Raw genomic sequence first — 18,584 nt, 5'->3', positions numbered from 1 at the left:
AATTTAGACATCACCTGAGCACTACTACTTTTCATCACGACCATAAACATACGCATTTAGACCACAACATCATACGAGGACATATGCATACTAGTTTCTAGTTTTACATCTACAACTTCTTTACTAGTTATTTTCAGCCACTTAATCGGCATCGATTGAATTAAACCTCTAACTCGACAATTTGGGCACCACAAATTTCAGAATTCTACCTAGACATTTAGCGTCATATAGAGAGTCTACTAATTAACTTGCCACCACTTGAAGTACTAGAAACACCTACATATAACAATCACTCAACGCAATTGAATTCCTCTATTTAACAAGCGTTGGCTAACACAGCATAAAAAATAGTAATTCATACACAAGTTCATATTTTTCTCAATCATAACACTATGAGACCAACCAAACTAGTTTCACCATTTTAGACATCTTAACTTAAAATATAGCTAAAAGTAATTCGATTAGTTTTCTTAACTACTTTTCTATATTAGGTCACGTAGCTCCCAATTAATCAACACACCATATTTCCTTTGACGCAACAGGTAGAGCACGTTTACTTGTTTCTAACAATCTTTGGGTATCAACAATTAATTGCCTTATGGTATTTATCCGACTCGAAAACATAGAGAAGGTGACGACTACTATGGCATGTCGTCACCTCATCTTAATCGCATAATAAATTTTAGCTTTACTGATCGAGTCTGCCGACTAACCGTTTAAACTAGTAAAACCTATCCTTCGTATCAAACAACACATCGCACATCTTCCTATCGAAACATAAAAACATCCGAGTTCTTTTCTACTTCCTTTTTCTTTCGCCACAAACTTCAATCCATACCAATACAATTTTTAAACACGCACCACATCGACCAATTTATACGAATCGACGACCACCAATCTCTAACTCGAAATCATGAGCACGACCATATTACGACCTACCGCCAAAACATTTCAACCGCATCTATATAATTTATTAATCGAGTCAATCGAGAGCGACATGGCTCACCATAAACAAACCCAATCAGCGTTTGCAAGAACGACGGTGATTCCGATTTGTGCATCGCTACGACATCGACGAGCGTCGAGCGGCTTGCCTTCTCCACGCAAAACACGGGGTTATCTCATCCACAAAAATAAAACAAAGCAGCACACATACATAATTAATCATAGGAAAATAATGTTGATGCGGAATCGAACAAGGAGCGTCGCGGTCTCACCGGGGTGAACGACGATGATGTTGGGGCTGCGAAAAAAAAACAGCAAACACTCGACGAGCGTCGATGGCGTGCTGTTCACTGCGCAAAAACAGCAAACACCCGACGAGCGTCGATGGCGTGCTGTTCACTGCGCAGCAAAAAGCAGCGAGCCACGCGGAGACGTTGGGGCTGCTGCGCATTTTGTCGAGCGCCTAGCAAGCATCAATGGCGCAGGCGCAGCAGCACACACACAGGAAGGAAACCGAGTCACAAGGCATGGAGGGAATGCCCCGCGGCATCTGCTGCAGCGCGCCATGGGAGAGGGCTACGCCTGCGAGGAGAGGCGGGGCGAGCTGCTGCTGTGTCCCGCCATGAGGGGGAGATGGAGCTCAGCTCCCTGTTTGCTGCACGCCGTGGACAGCAGGGGGAGGAAGAAGACCCGGCTGCTGTTGCGCGAGGGAGAACGAGTAAGGGAAAAGAAGGGGCGTCGACATGGGGGATTTTTCTTGGCGTCTGTGGGAGGGAGCTGCTGCGTCGCCATGGACAGGGAGGCAGCGCCATGAGGAAACTCGAGCTCGAGCCATGGGAAAGGGAAGGGAGCTCGCTGGGGCACCTCCTGCGCCATGGGAGGAAGCAGGACGCCATGGCTGGGGGGGGCGCGTGGAGCAGGGAGCCTGCTGCTCGCCTTCAGCAAGGGCGCCGAGTTGGGCTGGAAGCAGCCGAGGAGGGAGCTCGCCCGCGTCGTGAAGGAGAGCTCGGCGGCAAGGGTGCCTGGAGGAAGGAGCTCGCCGCAGGGAAGGCTGGCGCCATGGGAGCAGCTCGGCAGAGAGCTTCTCTGCGCCATGAGCAGGAGAGAAGAGGGAACCGGCTGGGAGAAATGGCGCCGTGGAGGAACGCAGGCAGGGCGTCGGGGCCTGGGCGTCCATGGCTGCAAGCCTTGCTCCCTGCTTGCTGCCGTGGGAGCCAGGGAGGAAGAAGGCAGGGGGATGCGTGCGTTGGCTGGAAGGAGGAGAGGGAGAAATGTTGTGGCGGCTAGGGGGGTAGATGCAATTTTCCAAATTGGCAAGGGGAGGCACTTCTATTTATAGCCATGTGAGGGCTAGGGTTTTTAGTGGGCCAATGGGCTGGGCTGGATGTGGCCCAAACACGCACTCGGGCCGCGCTAATATTTCCCGGAATAAAAATGCTCGTGCGGAATTCGTCTGTACGCGGAACAGAGTGAAACAGAATTCGGACGAACGGACGACTACGCGATTAACTCGGTCGAGAGGTTGATTTGACTTTGCTCGAAAATAATTCCCTACGCGTGATTTGAAAATAAATCGTCTTAAGATTTGATCGGCTTTGGATTTTTAGCCGGAGAAGGCGAATCGTGATATTTTTAAAATTGCTGTCGATACGGGGTTCTGAATTTGGTTCGGACATGAGATATTTGGCTGAGTCGAGTAAGAAATAATTAGAGGACGACGTACTGAGTATTCCGTGTGAGAGTACGGAGTCGGATTAATTTTTGGACATAGATTGAACATGGATCGAAGTTTCGAGGAATTAGATTCGGGCTCAGATCAGATAACATTCGTCGAGAGTTTGATTTTAAAGAGCTTCAGATGAGATTTATAATTCGAGAATGATCTTCGAGTCTGCATTAGTTCCGAGAATTAAAAGTTTTAACACGCTCCAAAATTGGCTGTTTCTCGCGATCGATTAACTCTGAATTCGGTGAACTTCCAAGAGAAAGCCTGATAAACAGAGATAGACACGATCGGGAAATAGAAATTTTTTTACCGAGCATCCGAGAGTAGGATTAATCTCCCGACATAACGCGACATAGACACCTGGGGTGTCACAGCCTTCCCCCCTTAAACAGAATCTCGTCCCGAGATTCGAATGAGGATATTTAAGGGTGGAGAAGCATATAACTCCCAGACTGAAGATAGATGCAAATTCATGAGAGGGTATCTGACAAGATACTGAAGACAGATTTGGTTAGAATATCGCGACATATTGAGACAAAATGCAGCGATCATTCTGAGAGAATGTTCACAAAAGATAACACATCAGTATAGTCTCGTAATGGATCACGACTATTAACCGCGATACCAGCGCGTACCGAGCAGCTCAACCATGTGTGCACCATAGTAGGCTCTCGGTCTCGTCGTGGCACCATCAGTCGTTAGTCATAACACCATTACGAAACACAACCAATGAGAAATCCACATAGCACATATAGATGGAGCCCATGAGAGTATGGCTCAGAAAATAAGAATGTGACCGGTGTTGAAGCAAAGATTGTTGGCAAAAGAGCATCACATGAGAATTTTCTTCAACTCAGAGAACTATTTTATGATCAACATGGAGATTATCAGATCAGATATTAGCACGAGATTTGATATGAGGATGAATCGACCATGAGATCAAGATTGATGAGCTTTTAGAGGCATGAGAGAATTAAAGTCAATAACATAATCCATTGAACCAAATGGATCCACTGCTTAGAGATGAAATCGATAAAACAGTGTCATGATCCTCAGAGAAGGGGGTATGAGAACGATCAGAAATGAGAGATTTAGGCGAGATCAACATCTGATACTTGAGAACAGGTTATAGCAGATAACCAGATAACGGGGCAGAATCGATAAAGGATCCAGGGATTCGGATGATAAGCCACAACATGATTCATAAAGGTAACGATTTACTAGATCCAGGTGAAAAGAGAGGCAGTCGCATGAGATCGCTTAGGATGAGCAGCAGAAAGGTTATGAAGATTTGGGGCAGGATCTATGGAATGAAACATGGCCTTGATAGGGTTTGCGCAACTAGACACCTAACAACAATTTTTTTTGACGTAACAAGTGCACAAGGAGACTTGGGATGGTCTAGCGGTCAAGTTGTGGTGGTCTATAAGTTGTGCAGGTGTAAAATTCAAGTGTAAAACACAGAAGGGCTAAAAACACAAAAACAAGCACATGATAATAATTTTTTTTAAGGTTTTACAAGGGAACCACTAGGTTGTTTGAAGAAGGAGGTCTTTTTATGGGCAAAACAGGCAACAATTTTTTTTTATTGGCAAAGAGGGTTGAACAATTACAATACCACCTAGCTAGCAAGACAAGAGAAACACATAGCACGACCTAACAAGACTTACCAATCTGACACGAGGAAGGCATTTCTTATAGTTCCTAACATATCAATACATTACATTATTCACAAGTTCTTATTATTGGAATAAAGGTGAGAGAAGCATGTTGGTGCACAAGAGACAATGATGCGACAATCATGATGCATGCTCATTCTAGTCGTCTTCTCAGACCTAACTAATTTTCGGGTGCTTCTACAGCATCCTTATTAATAGTAGTAGTAGCCTTTATGGCCTAAATAACTAGCCACCTAGCTACCCATCTATTCCTAGGGCTTCACGTCCTAGGTCTATCCTTATCGTCCTGACGATCTATCCAACTTTGGTTTCTAGCAAGTTTTACTTTAGAAAAGGTTGGTAATCATGACTTATTGACTTCTCTGTGATGGTATTCGCTCCGATACCAGCTGTGGCGGAACCACCCGAATTATTCCAGCTTAAGTGCCCAAGTCGCACCCTTAAGGGCAACAACACACTTAAACAGGAATAACCCGTCAGTCCCTCGGATCTAGTCCGATAAAGCCACTTACCAGGATCGAATACCACTAGCTCACTCGAAGGTGAGGCACAGAGAAATACAATAAAGCATAATACCACAAATTTAATAAGTATCATTAGTGATTACATTATCAGAGTTTCAGAAATAATAATCATAAATTTTAATGCAGCGGAGATAACTAACGGAGAAAACCGAGTAACATGGCGAAGCCTGGCCACGCTACTCCTCCTGGTCCTCTCCTGCGGAAGCAGTAACCCACTCGACCGTCTATCCCGGTGGCAGGGATGAAGGTCAAGTCACACCAACAACCAAAGCAAGGAGGTACCTGCAAAAATTGTGCCACAAGCAAGGCTGAGTATACTAATACTCAGCTAGACTTACCCGGTGTGAGGAGTCTACTCCTCTACCTCTAGACATGCAGCTGTTTGGCTGAGGGGTTTGGTTTGCCAAAAGCACTAGCTGAGTCTAAAATCATATTTTAGCTTTTCAAGTTTTAGTATGATCCCTTTTAACTAGATGTGTACCTAGCTATTCATACATGGTATCAAACATTTTTATCAAACAACATCTTTTGCCAGTCACCTCATTTCCACTTATTACTCAATGTAGCAGCATGGATCAAGCAGTCTCATTAGCTGCGAGAAGCAGACGATTCGAATCGAGTTTTTATCCTTGCAAGGTAAACCTAAACACACGACATGCAGGGGCACTCCGTCCCCACACACATCAACCGTCCCCATCGCTTCCCCGTCAGCAGATCAGGGCTCACCGCCTTGGCGTACAATGCCTCACTGACCCCGACTGGCCGTCGTGCAGTGACCGCACTTGTACCCACCATAACCGGAATGGGAGACCTCGTCTCAGGTCGCGTGAGGGGATATGTCCACTGCCAGGTTCACTCAGGTACTAGGCTTACCGATTTACCATATTTCTCGGCATGTGCTTAGTACGTTCAAACGCTTGACTCACGGTACCACACCTTAATCCTTATTCCAATTTCCGTCTCGTAGACAACGCATCCCCATGGACCGTTGTCCACAGACCATCATCATTATGATATCAAAATGGATACAACCAATTCCTGACCTCGCGCGAGTGCTAGAAAAATCACTCGACTTCTACCGAGATCCCTAATTAATAAAGCAGCTACTCGACCTAGCATACTAGTATCCATCTCAAAAAGGAATCCTGAGTTCATGCAACTAGGGTTTCAGTCAACTCCTACACTTAAGTGCACAGTACAAACCTACAAACATTAAGTGTAGTAAAATAGCATATATAAACGGTTATGCATAAAACCGGGGCTTGCCTTTAATTTAACACTTAAATAGTGTTTGCTGGGTGGCACTCGCTTGGCGAGCATCCACTGGTTATGTCCATCCTTTTTCCGGTCGTCCACCACGGCATCTTGTGGTTGGCACCACATCACTGGCTCGATCATCATCTCACGGTCCTATATGAGGTGCAAGATGCATATGTATGAATATAATGAAAAGTTATCACAAGATATACAATACACGGTAGCGAACTAAACACCAAGTAGTAAGACACCGCAACGACTATACGCAAGCGCTAGCTATTCGTACGTTATCAGCGTTCATCATTAACACCAATAACAAGACGACCATATCTTATTTATTTACGCAACACAAATACGATATCACAGGTACACACATTTATTTAATTGCTACGACTTTGCATTAGTTCTATTGATCACACAAAAGCATCACAACACAAGTTTAACAGAGGACCGATGCATCAATGTCGATGGACTCCTCTATCACAATCAACTATAGCAAGCAAGCACATTAATCATGGAACAGATGTTAACCTAAGTTTAGCTATCACAAGTTTATGTCCGTTAAGTGCTAACTAAGCATTTTTAGCCAAAATGGTGAACTAAATATTCATTTGAGCACATGCAGATTTTTAGGACAGCAGCACAGCAGCTACTTGTTTTAATCATATCTCTTCAAATATTAATCCAAAAATATCAAACTAGGACTTTCTGGAAAGCTTACAAGGTGAACTACAACTTTGGTATTTTCAACTCAAACTGATTCAACACTTAGCAAGGTCAAAAAGTGCAATTACAGCAGCTCTGTCCAGATTTGGACAGATTCTGACTTGCAACTTCAAAAATTCACAACTACAGATTCAGACATCCAAACAAAGTGATTTTAGACTTTCTGGAAAGCTAATTAAATGTTCTACAAATTATTTATAAACATCATTGGCTAGTTTAATATGTATCGAGAGTAAAATACACAATGAAGGCTGTGCTGTCCAGAACTGGACAGATTCAGTCTTCAGACTTTAAACATCCATAACTTAAGTTTCAGACCACTAAAAAGAGTGATCCAAGACTTTTTGGAAAGCTCAGCAAAAGTACTAAATAACTTTTATAATCACTAAGAAGTGATTCAATGTTTAACTAAATCAAACAACACAGTTTTCGAATCTATTCTGACGGTGGGCAGAACACAGCAAGCAGTTTGTAAAATTCATAACTCTTAAACTATCAGTCCTATGGTTATGAAATTTTAACACAAGCAAGATCAGAAAAGCATCTACAACTTTCTTATAACGACCATGAACAGATTGCAACATTAAATTGAACAAACAATACAGTTTCTGAAATCTGTACAGAATTTGGACAGATTCAGTTACTGAATTTGTAAAAAGCATAACTCCTAAACTGTCAGACCTATGGCTGTCAAATTTTAACACCAGCAAGATAATAAGGTTATCTACCACTTTTCTATAGCACATATCTACAGAAAACACAATTTAGTTCATCAAACATACAGCACAACTAAAACAGCGCGCGCAGTCCAAAACAGAAATTAATAAATTTCAGCTCCTATACAATTTAAGAATTGCCATGTTCTAAAGACTTGAATTATTCTAACACTTTGACAATTGTTAGAGTTAAAATACCTAAGTGAGAACTAACAGGTAGACTTACTAATTCTTATACAAGTTATTTTGCGCACTAAAAGCACCATACTCAATTAACAATGCATTCTCTATAACAATCAATATCAAAGCGCTTTTCACCAATAGTTTGCATTTTAATTTAGACATCACCTGAGCACTACTACTTTTCATCACGACCATAAACATACGCATTTAGACCACAACATCATACGAGAACATATGCATACTAGTTTCTAGTTTTACATCTACAACTTCTTTACTAGTTATTTTCAGCCACTTAATCGGCATCGATTGAATTAAACCTCTAACTCGACAATTTGGGCACCACAAATTTCAGAATTCTACCTAGACATTTAGCGTCATATAGAGAGTCTACTAATTAAATTGCCACCACTTGAAGTACTGGAAACACCTACATATAACAATCACTCAACGCAATTGAATTCCTCTATTTAACAAGCGTTGGCTAACACAGCATAAAAAATAGTAATTCATACACAAGTTCATATTTTTCTCAATCATAACACTATGAGACCAACCAAACTAGTTTCACCATTTTAGACATCTTAACTTAAAATATAGCTAAAAGTAATTCGATTAGTTTTCTTAACTACTTTTCTATATTAGGTCACGTAGCTCCCAATTAATCAACACACCATATTTCCTTTGACGCAACAAGTAGAGCACGTTTACTTGTTTCTAACAATCTTTGGGTATCAACAATTAATTGCCTTATGGTATTTATCCGACTCGAAAACATAGAGAAGGTGACGACTACTATGGCATGTCGTCACCTCATCTTAATCGCATAATAAATTTTAGCTTTACTGATCGAGTCTGCCGACTAACCGTTTAAACTAGTAAAACCTATCCTTCGTATCAAACAACACATCGCACATCTTCCTATCGAAACATAAAAACATCCGAGTTCTTTTCTACTTCCTTTTTCTTTCGCCACAAACTTCAATCCATACCAATACAATTTTTAAACACGCACCACATCGACCAATTTATACGAATCGACGACCACCAATCTCTAACTCGAAATCATGAGCACGACCATATTACGACCTACCGCCAAAACATTTCAACCGCATCTATATAATTTATTAATCGAGTCAATCGAGAGCGACATGGCTCACCATAAACAAACCCAATCAGCGTTTGCAAGAACGACGATGATTCCGATTTGTGCATCGCTACGACATCGACGAGCGTCGAGCGGCTTGCCTTCTCCACGCAAAACACGTGGTTATCTCATCCACAAAAATAAAACAAAGCAGCACACATACATAATTAATCATAGGAAAATAATGTTGATGCGGAATCGAACAAGGAGCGTCGCGGTCTCACCGGGGTGAACGACGATGATGTTGGGGCTGCGAAAAAAAAAACAGCAAACACTCGACGAGCGTCGATGGCGTGCTGTTCACTGCGCAAAAACAGCAAACACCCGACGAGCGTCGATGGCGTGCTGTTCACTGCGCAGCAAAAAGCAGCGAGCCACGCGGAGACGTTGGGGCTGCTGCGCATTTTGTCGAGCGCCTAGCAAGCATCAATGGCGCAGGCGCAGCAGCACACACACAGGAAGGAAACCGAGTCACAAGGCATGGAGGGAATGCCCCGCGGCATCTGCTACAGCGCGCCATGGGAGAGGGCTACGCCTGCGAGGAGAGGCGGGGCGAGCTGCTGCTGTGTCCCGCCATGAGGGGGAGATGGAGCTCAGCTCCCTGTTTGCTGCACGCCGTGGACAGCAGGGGGAGGAAGAAGACCCGGCTGCTGTTGCGCGAGGGAGAACGAGTAAGGGAAAAGAAGGGGCGTCGGCATGGGGGATTTTTCTTGGCGTCCGTGGGAGGGAGCTGCTGCGTCGCCATGGACAGGGAGGCAGCGCCATGAGGAAACTCGAGCTCGAGCCATGGGAAAGGGAAGGGAGCTCGCTGGGGCACCTCCTGCGCCATGGGAGGAAGCAGGACGCCATGGCTGGGGGGGGCGCGTGGAGCAGGGAGCCTGCTGCTCGCCTTCAGCAAGGGCGCCGAGTTGGGCTGGAAGCAGCCGAGGAGGGAGCTCGCCCGCGTCGTGAAGGAGAGCTCGGCGGCAAGGGTGCCTGGAGGAAGGAGCTCGCCGCAGGGAAGGCTGGCGCCATGGGAGCAGCTCGGCAGAGAGCTTCTCTGCGCCATGAGCAGGAGAGAAGAGGGAACCGGCTGGGAGAAATGGCGCCGTGGAGGAACGCAGGCAGGGCGTCGGGGCCTGGGCGTCCATGGCTGCAAGCCTTGCTCCCTGCTTGCTGCCGTGGGAGCCAGGGAGGAAGAAGGCAGGGGGATGCGTGCGTTGGCTGGAAGGAGGAGAGGGAGAAATGTTGTGGCGGCTAGGGGGGTAGATGCAATTTTCCAAATTGGCAAGGGGAGGCACTTCTATTTATAGCCATGTGAGGGCTAGGGTTTTTAGTGGGCCAATGGGCTGGGCTGGATGTGGCCCAAACACGCACTCGGGCCGCGCTAATATTTCCCGGAATAAAAATGCTCGTGCGGAATTCGTCTGTACGCGGAACAGAGTGAAACAGAATTCGGACGAACGGACGACTACGCGATTAACTCGGTCGAGAGGTTGATTTGACTTTGCTCGAAAATAATTCCCTACGCGTGATTTGAAAATAAATCGTCTTAAGATTTGATCGGCTTTGGATTTTTAGCCGGAGAAGGCGAATCGTGATATTTTTAAAATTGCTGTCGATACGGGGTTCTGAATTTGGTTCGGACATGAGATATTTGGCTGAGTCGAGTAAGAAATAATTAGAGGACGACGTACTGAGTATTCCGTGTGAGAGTACGGAGTCGGATTAATTTTTGGACATAGATTGAACATGGATCGAAGTTTCGAGGAATTAGATTCGGGCTCAGATCAGATAACAGTCGTCGAGAGTTTGATTTTAAAGAGCTTCAGATGAGATTTATAATTCGAGAATGACCTTCGAGTCTGCATTAGTTCCGAGAATTAAAAGTTTTAACACGCTCCAAAATTGGCTGTTTCTCGCGATCGATTAACTCTGAATTCGGTGAACTTCCAAGAGAAAGCCTGATAAACAGAGATAGACACGATCGGGAAATAGAAATTTTTTTACCGAGCATCCGAGAGTAGGATTAATCTCCCGACATAACGCGACATAGACACCTGGGGTGTCACAGTACCCCTAATTATGGTCCCCGACAGTAGCCCCCGAGCCTCGAAGGGAGTGTTAGCACTCGCTTGGAGGCTTTCGTCGCACTTTTTTGCAAGGGGACCAGCCTTTCTCGGTTGCATTTTGTTCCGGTGGGTGCGCGCGAGCGCACCCGCCGGGTGTAGCCCCCGAGGCCTCGGAGGAGTGGTTTCTGTGACGGAACCTCCCAAGTAATTAGGCCCACCTACAGTTGTCCTTGCCTAACAGACATCAGACACCCAGTAGATGTTCCTAAGTTACTTGACAAGTTCGGTATCTTTCCTTACCTTACCAGGAACGTTTCACCCGTCTTGCAGACATTACAGAACATCGGAGATATAGAAATGCGGAAGCTTTTACATAAACTTACATTTATTTAGAATGTAAGATCAAGTTACTTATTACAGACCAGAGCTATAAACGAGTGCTGAGTAGTTACACATATCAAGGGAGGCACAGACTCCTCCCGATAGCTTTAAAACAAAAAGATCCTATATGGAGGACCAAGTCCTCCCGCATCTTCACTCCTGTTTTCCTGCATTTGATACCACCTTGGAGCAAAAGCAACAAAAATATGTCGCTTCCTCACCTAAAAACAACAAAGGGATAAACCCTGAGTATGGAATTACTCAGCAAGTCTTACCCGACTAAGGAAAAGACTCTCAAGGGTATGCTGGATAAGTAGGAGTCAAGGAGAGGCTTTAGCAAAAATCAACTTATACTTTTGCAGAAGTAGCTTACTAAAGTGAGTCCTTACTTTCAATCTTTTAACGCCATATTAATTATTAATAGACTCTATTTGCATCTAGTCTAATTTCACATCACATCAAGACAACATCATTTTTATCCATCGTGTTCACATCCTGACTTAGGTTGTAGGTCGGAGCTCAAGTCTCCACTCTCCGGGGATATAACGGCGATCCGAATCGATTTACTCAGCTGAGGATCTCTAACCACACGACATATGTTTCACGTAAATCTTGATGTCTACTATTCCCACGGATCCTCCACTGCATGAACAGGTCCGCGCCACCCGAGAGTACACCACCCCTTTTAGGCGATCCGTTGCCAGGAGGGTACGTGCCACTCTCGCCATCTCTCCACGCCCAGTGCGCGATTGTCTTTTCATGTATGGAATAGCCGGGTTCAAGCTTACCCTGTCCCATTCTCAGGGCATGTGGCTAGATAAGATAGTCCTTGATCAACAGGCCTACATACGCATCCAATCCTTAATTGACCCGGGCAGAGCATCACCTGTTCCTAGCCCAAGTCTCGATTTAAGTATCTCCATCCTTAGGATTGTGTCTGTTCCTTAGGATGAAAGAGCATCACAGGGAACTTTGCAGTAAGATCCCACTATTGCTCCAAATGAAAATATTCTTGCAGGTAGAAGCTATCCTCTCCATGGTTAAATTGAGGACAACCTCTATCCACAAGATCTAAGCAAGGCTAAGCATTTTTGTAAATCATATTTTGATACTTCACAGAAGTATCTATAAAGGTATGGATATCAAGGAAAGCAATGCATCAAAGGGTTTCAAGTAACTCCTATGAACCTAATGCACATTTCACTAGACTTAAGTGTGCAGAAAGTATTTAAAAACACAAGGAAAGGGGTTGCATGCACCGGGGCTTGCCTTCGTTAGTAGGTGAGTCAGGCTCGGACTCGCAGTTGTCGAAGTAGAGCCAAGTCCTTGCCCGAGATTCCAAAGGTGGTGGTGGTGTCTTCTCTTCAGTCACTTCACTCTCTTCTTCGTTCTCTAAAATAACCATATAGGTATATACATAAGAATGAATGCCATGTAATGCTCATGAGGATGCAAAGATAATATAAACTTATTATCTATGTCTTGAATACAACTTTCCTTCACGGAACTCCGAGAACTTAGGGTTTCCGGAGTCGGTAAAGGAGTTCATAGGGCGGGGGTAGGGGTTTTGGGTTCTAGTTATCAAACAATGTTCAAATCAAACCAAACTCTACCCATGGCTTCTAAATAATGTTTTAAGTTCCCATAAAAAGTTTGGGCAATTTTGGGATTATTATCTATTTTCTAAAAATCCAGAACCAGTAGTTTAGGCTATTTTAAATACTCTAAAATTCCCTATTTGATCTAAAAATCATGAGTTTATTTTTATTAATTACTACAGGAAATTAGGGTTCTAAGAAAATTGGTCTCATATTTTTAGGATTTTCCTACCATTTTCTACACTTTTTCAAAGTTCTGCTAAAAAAAAAACTCTAAACAGTACTGGGCTCAAACAAGCCTGCGTCGGCCCAGTTAGGGCAGAAGTGCGCTCATGCGTGCGCCCGCGCCCGCGCGCTGGCTGTTTTGCGCAAAGGGACTTGGGGTTTGGACTAAATAGAAGTGACTTCGGTCACTGTTGCTCTGCGTCGCTGACAGCTTACATAAAGGTCCCTGGACTTTATTTTCTTCCCCAACCCGCTCCCTGACCGCGGCGCGCTGGTCGAGCGTCTCGGACGAGGTCTGTACCGGCCACGGTCGGCGATGACTGCCCGGACCAATGATCGGGAAAGCATAACCGACCATAGGTGACCTCGGAACACGCATTGATTTGAAATGAATGCACTGAGAACGGCATGTCCACGTGCACGGCGGAAACCGTGACTACGGGCACGTGTTCCCGCACAATCGGGGCCGGATTGAGTAATCGGTTGCCACGATGAGCTTCACAAGCGAACGAAGTTGCAGAAACATCATTTGATTTGGGCAGAGCCTTACCAGAGTGGTCTGGCCACGGATGAGCTGCGCTTGGCGGCGCGACGGACCGAATTGGGGGAAAAAGGCGCCGTGGTGGCTCTGTTTGAAATTGGGGTTGGAGATTGAGGCTACTCGGCCGTAAGAAGCTGTGCTTTCACCATGCGCAATTGATTTGGGAGAAGGTGGAGAGGTCAGCGCAAATTTTGGATTGCGATCGGTTCGCTGGTGAAGAGGAAAATACCTCGCCGTGGACCACCGTGCTATTTATAGCCACGGCGACCCAACAGCCGACCTCCGCCCACGGATAACATCGCAAGCGCATGCATAACACGTTGGTAGGAGGCACAGTGAGGAAATCACGGCATGCGTGACAGCGCGGCGAGAGCTCACTGAGTCACGGTGGTCGCCGGTGAAGGCTCCGGCAGGGCTAGGGCGGTGGCGCCACGTAAGGTTGTTCCTCCCCGACGTTATCCGTTCCCTACTGCGCACAAACCCTGACGGCGGCGGCGTGAATTTGGGCGCAAAGAAGTCGCCGGCGGTGAGGTTGCCGTGCTGGCGTTCTGATCTACAGAGAACACTGTACCATGGCGCTTCTTCAGTCAGTTGGCCTGACAGTCAACGTTTGAACTCGATTTTTCTCTCAAATCTTTGTGGCATCCTGTCCAAAGACCTGCATCAAAGTTATAGAGCCACAATCCAGCTATAATTTTGCTACATAGGATTCCTACAAAAAGCCACTGGATCCTATTTAGAATTAAGTTTGAAGTTCATGTCATCTGTCTGTCAGTCTGAATTTCAGACATAACTAGTCTGACAGCCAACCTCGAGGCTTAATTATCTCTGACCTTTTCTTAATAACTATGCTCACAACCTTAAGCAAAGTTGTTCTCCTTTGATTGCTCTTCAAATTTGGTGTGGTGACCTAGGGCAAAATCTCCTTTGTTTAGAAGTTACAAGGTCACAAAGATGAGTACAATATACTGAAATTAGACTTAGTCAAAAGAGTTCAAATGTGACCTTTTTGCAAATAAGTCCAAAATCAAATATTTGGCTTTCAAGTCCACACATTTGGGAACCAAGGGACTTAAGAACCTTATTTGACTTGATTTTTGCACTTTAGTCCAAAAGTGGACCAATTTTGCACATAGACCCCTAGGGTTTAGTTTTAGGGTTTTCCAGGGTTCTATTTAGGGTTTCTTGTATCCCAGGGGTATAAATGTGACTCATCTTTATTTTTGGGGTCATTTTATGAATTTTACCCTAAAGCTTTTAGATTTTCTCATCTTAGGTTAAGTTTTACCCCTTTAATCCCTGTTTAGGGTTAAGTTCCCTATCCAGGGTCCTAATTGCAAAACACTTAAACAATACAACTTGTTTGAAATTTTTGCCTAGTGAATGCACTCTAGGTGTGTCAAACATATGCAATGCCAATGCTCATGATGCCATGCTCAAGTTTTAGTTATAGTAACACCAGGGGTGTTACAGTTTCACTCCTCCGAGGTCTTAATGCCTTGCGCAACGCTTCGGCCGGTCTGGTTGTTCCCTCATGCGAACTGGCCGTAGCCCGGGTGTACGGTCGGGGCCCAAGTTCTCGGGCTGGTATGTTGACGCTGTCAACGGTTTGGCCGGAGCCGGGTTTGTGAGAGCAGCCCCCGAGCCTCTGCACAGGGCGAGAGGGCGATCAGGGACAGACTCGGCTTTTTTACATACGCCCCTGCGTCGCCTTTCCGCAAGGAGGGGGGAAAGCGCCATGTTGCCCTCGATGGGCGCCGAACATGGTGTCTCCAGTGAGCTACAAGTGGGTAATCCGAGTGGACGTCCGTGCCCCGTTCGTTAGGGGTCGGCTAGGGGCCCAGAGGCACGCCCAAAAGTACCTGCGGGTGATCTGCCGGACCCGGTCCCCTGGCGACGGGGTCCGAGGGCTCGATGCCTCCCTCTGATGGGATTCCGTTACAAGATCGCTCCCGCTGGTCTCGGAAATGTCCTAGGGTACCTCGAGAGCGCAGCCCGAGCCTTGGTTATGTATCGAACGTACCCATGGTCATCCCTCGCTCGGCGTCTGAGGCGGCTGTGAACCCTTCGGGGGCCAGCCTTCGAACCCCTGATCAGTAATGGGCGCGGAGCCCGAGTAGCCTGAGGCGGCCGTGGAACCCTTCGGGGGGGCGTCCTTCGAACCTCTGACTAGTAGTGGGTGTAGGGCCCACGCAATCTGAGGCGACTGTTGAACCCCTCGGGGGGCCAGCCTTCGAACCTCTGATCAGTAGGGAGGCTCGGAGCCCGGTTCCTTCATGGGGAAGGATCCTTTTCAGGGTATCCCCCTTTCCCGGTCCCTGTTGCAAGAGAGAGAGAAAGAGGAAAAAGGAAAAGGATACGAAATTGAACGACGCGGCGTACCTTTTTTGGCGCGGTTATTACGGCGAAGGCGAAGCGTCGCCCGCTTCTCCTGCTATAGGTGCCGCATGTCCCGCCGCGGAGTTAATGCAACGGGGCGAGTGGTTGGCGGGGCGGCCGTCGCGCGTGCGCGAGCCGTTCGAGGAACGGATCACGGGCGCGTTGTCTTCACGCCGTGAGAGGGGGTTCTCTTGCTGCCCCCGGATGGGACGTGAGCTAGGCTGACGACGTGACCGCTGCTCCCGCCCGCCTGCCACCGTCATTACTGCCGGCCCATTTTTGACCGCATTGACCGCCGCGCTAGGCTGGCGCTGCTGGGTCGTGCGCTGGGTCACCTCGAGTCGCGATATTGGTTCCACAATCGAGGAGGCGAGGCGGTGGCGCAAGTGGCGGTGCAGTTGCTTGCATGAAGCATCCGGCGCGCCGGTTGCATGACGCGTGGGCCTGGGCCTCCAGGCTGGGCGCGTTGGGAGTCGGAGAAGCGCGTCCACTTAGAGCGGTTGCATGCCGCCTGCACGGCTGCCCGCCTCTTTCGCCCGTTGGTCTGGGCAAAAGTGGAGGGTCACTTGTAACCGCTGGGCGGTTGTGTGCGCCACGCGCGGCGGTTTGGCTTCCTCTGCTCTGAGCCGGTTTGCATGACATGCGGGACCCAGCCCCCGCGCCGCAGGGGAGGGCCTTGGAGCATGTTGGAGAAGACTCAGACCATGACGGTTGGGGGCGCAAGTAGGGAGAGTTGCCTTTAAAAGGAGGGCGACCCCTTTCGGAAGGCGACCATGTCTTCTCGCTCCCTTATGCATTGCGTCTTTCCACCTTCCAAGCCCCCGGATGGGCGATACCCGCCGTCTTTTCGCCTCATCGTTGGAGGAACGCAACTCCGTGGGAGTTGGTACCTTTCAGCCATTGTTCGGCTTCAAGGATTTTCATCACACAGCCCGGTTGCTCCCCTCCACTGGTGGTCACCCAAGACGGTGACCTCCAGCTCCTGGATGGGGAGAGGCAAACCGGGCTGTGATCCCGATCTCGCCCTCAGCATCGAGGGTGTTCGTCATCCTCGCTGGGGCAGGGAGCAAGGCGAGCCGGGGCTCTACCTCCTGCGCGGGTCGGCGGGCCACCTCTTCTTCCAGCTTCTAGTGGTGGCAATCGCCCTCCAGCCCTGCGGCGGAGACGTCCTCCAGCCATGCCGGGGAAGGCGAACTGTTGCTGCCCAGCTAGGATGCAACATTCCACCCTCTCCCTCGCATTCGCGGCGAGGACGGCAGCGAGGACCTGCCGGTGCGCTTGGGAGCGGCCCGCTCTTTGGCTTTAATAGCTGGTTCGCATCCCTTGAGCGGGACCGCGAATGAGAGCCCTTGAGCGGGCTGCTGCAGAGGTCGCTGGCAGGTCCCCCGACGTTCGTCGCCCCGCAGGCTCGAGGTTGCTCATACCCGCGGGGGACAGAACCAGAGTTCCGTTTGTAATGGCATTTTGAATGCCAGTGTTTTTGTTCATTATGGCCGTCGAGGCCTGAACATGTATGTAATTTTGGCATGGAGCCGTGTTTTTTTCCTCATTTTCGAGCACTAAGACTCGCCTGTTGATTATCTGAACCGCTTCACCAAGCATGAGTCACCCCGTGTCAAGGTGACGAGTGAGGTATCCGTATCCCGGAGGCATAGGAGTCCCTCGGCTCGGTCGGCCTTGTTGTCTGAGGCTCCTCTAGCTTAGTTAAAGGGACCCCTTGGCCGCTCTTCGACGAGCCGAGGCCAGGGGTAGCGATATCAGCATGAACAGAGGCGGAGTTGGCTCAAAAATGAAACCTGGTTGGCCGGGGCCTAGCCGGGTTGTCTGTTAGCGGGACCGACGCTGGAGTTGATCAGCCGAGGCCTCGGGTCGGGCTGGCGCCCTTGGGAGATGTTTGGCCGAGGCCCCAGGGGTAACCGGCCGAGCCGCCTGCTCGGGCCGGATTCCCGGAGAAGTCCCTGGCAGCGATTGTCCGGGCGTGGCGATGACGTCGTCCTCCAGAGTGGGGATCCCTGGACCGCGTCGCCGTCCGAGGCTAGGTCGGACCTCGCTGAAGGCGTTGTCGATGCCGAGGGTGCTACTGCCCCCTTCCAGCGTCAAGACCCGAGCCTGCAGGATCAGAGTGTCTTGTAGCGTGTGCCTTCTGCGGCCGCCGAGGCCAGAATACACACCCTCGCTGTGTTGTAAAGTTGCATCTCCTTTCCTCTTGTTTCGAGTATCTGGACTTTTTTGTCGGTAACAGGGATGTTCGTGCGAGCGAGAGTTGCTTCTCGCGGAAGGTGATGAGTGAGGTATCCGTATCCCGGAGGCGTGGGAGTCCCTCGGCTCGGTCGGCCTTGCCGCTTACGCGCACTTTCACCCGTCCATGAGGCCCTGTCACCGACTCAGTCGAGAAGGCTCGAAGGATCGCTTCGGCAGAAGAGCTTCCGAACGTGAAGACTTGTTCGGTCCGCGGAATCACTTTATCCGAACGCGAGTTACTTATCGCAGAAGGTGATGAGTGAGGTAT

At 47.9% G+C, this 18,584-nt stretch overlaps 2 pseudogenes; both read left to right on the top strand.

Moving 5' to 3' along the window:
- Window positions 1-1,281: 1,281 nt before the first annotated feature.
- Window positions 1,282-2,063, top strand: LOC109944577 (uncharacterized; annotated as a pseudogene).
- A 7,126-nt stretch (window positions 2,064-9,189) lies between these two features.
- LOC109944576 (uncharacterized) lies at window positions 9,190-9,971 on the top strand (annotated as a pseudogene).
- Window positions 9,972-18,584: the final 8,613 nt, after the last annotated feature.

The sequence above is a fragment of the Zea mays genome, chromosome 2 (assembly GCF_902167145.1).
Source record: "Zea mays cultivar B73 chromosome 2, Zm-B73-REFERENCE-NAM-5.0, whole genome shotgun sequence".
Taxonomy (NCBI): domain Eukaryota; kingdom Viridiplantae; phylum Streptophyta; class Magnoliopsida; order Poales; family Poaceae; genus Zea; species Zea mays.
This window is presented reverse-complemented; position numbering and strand designations above follow the sequence as displayed.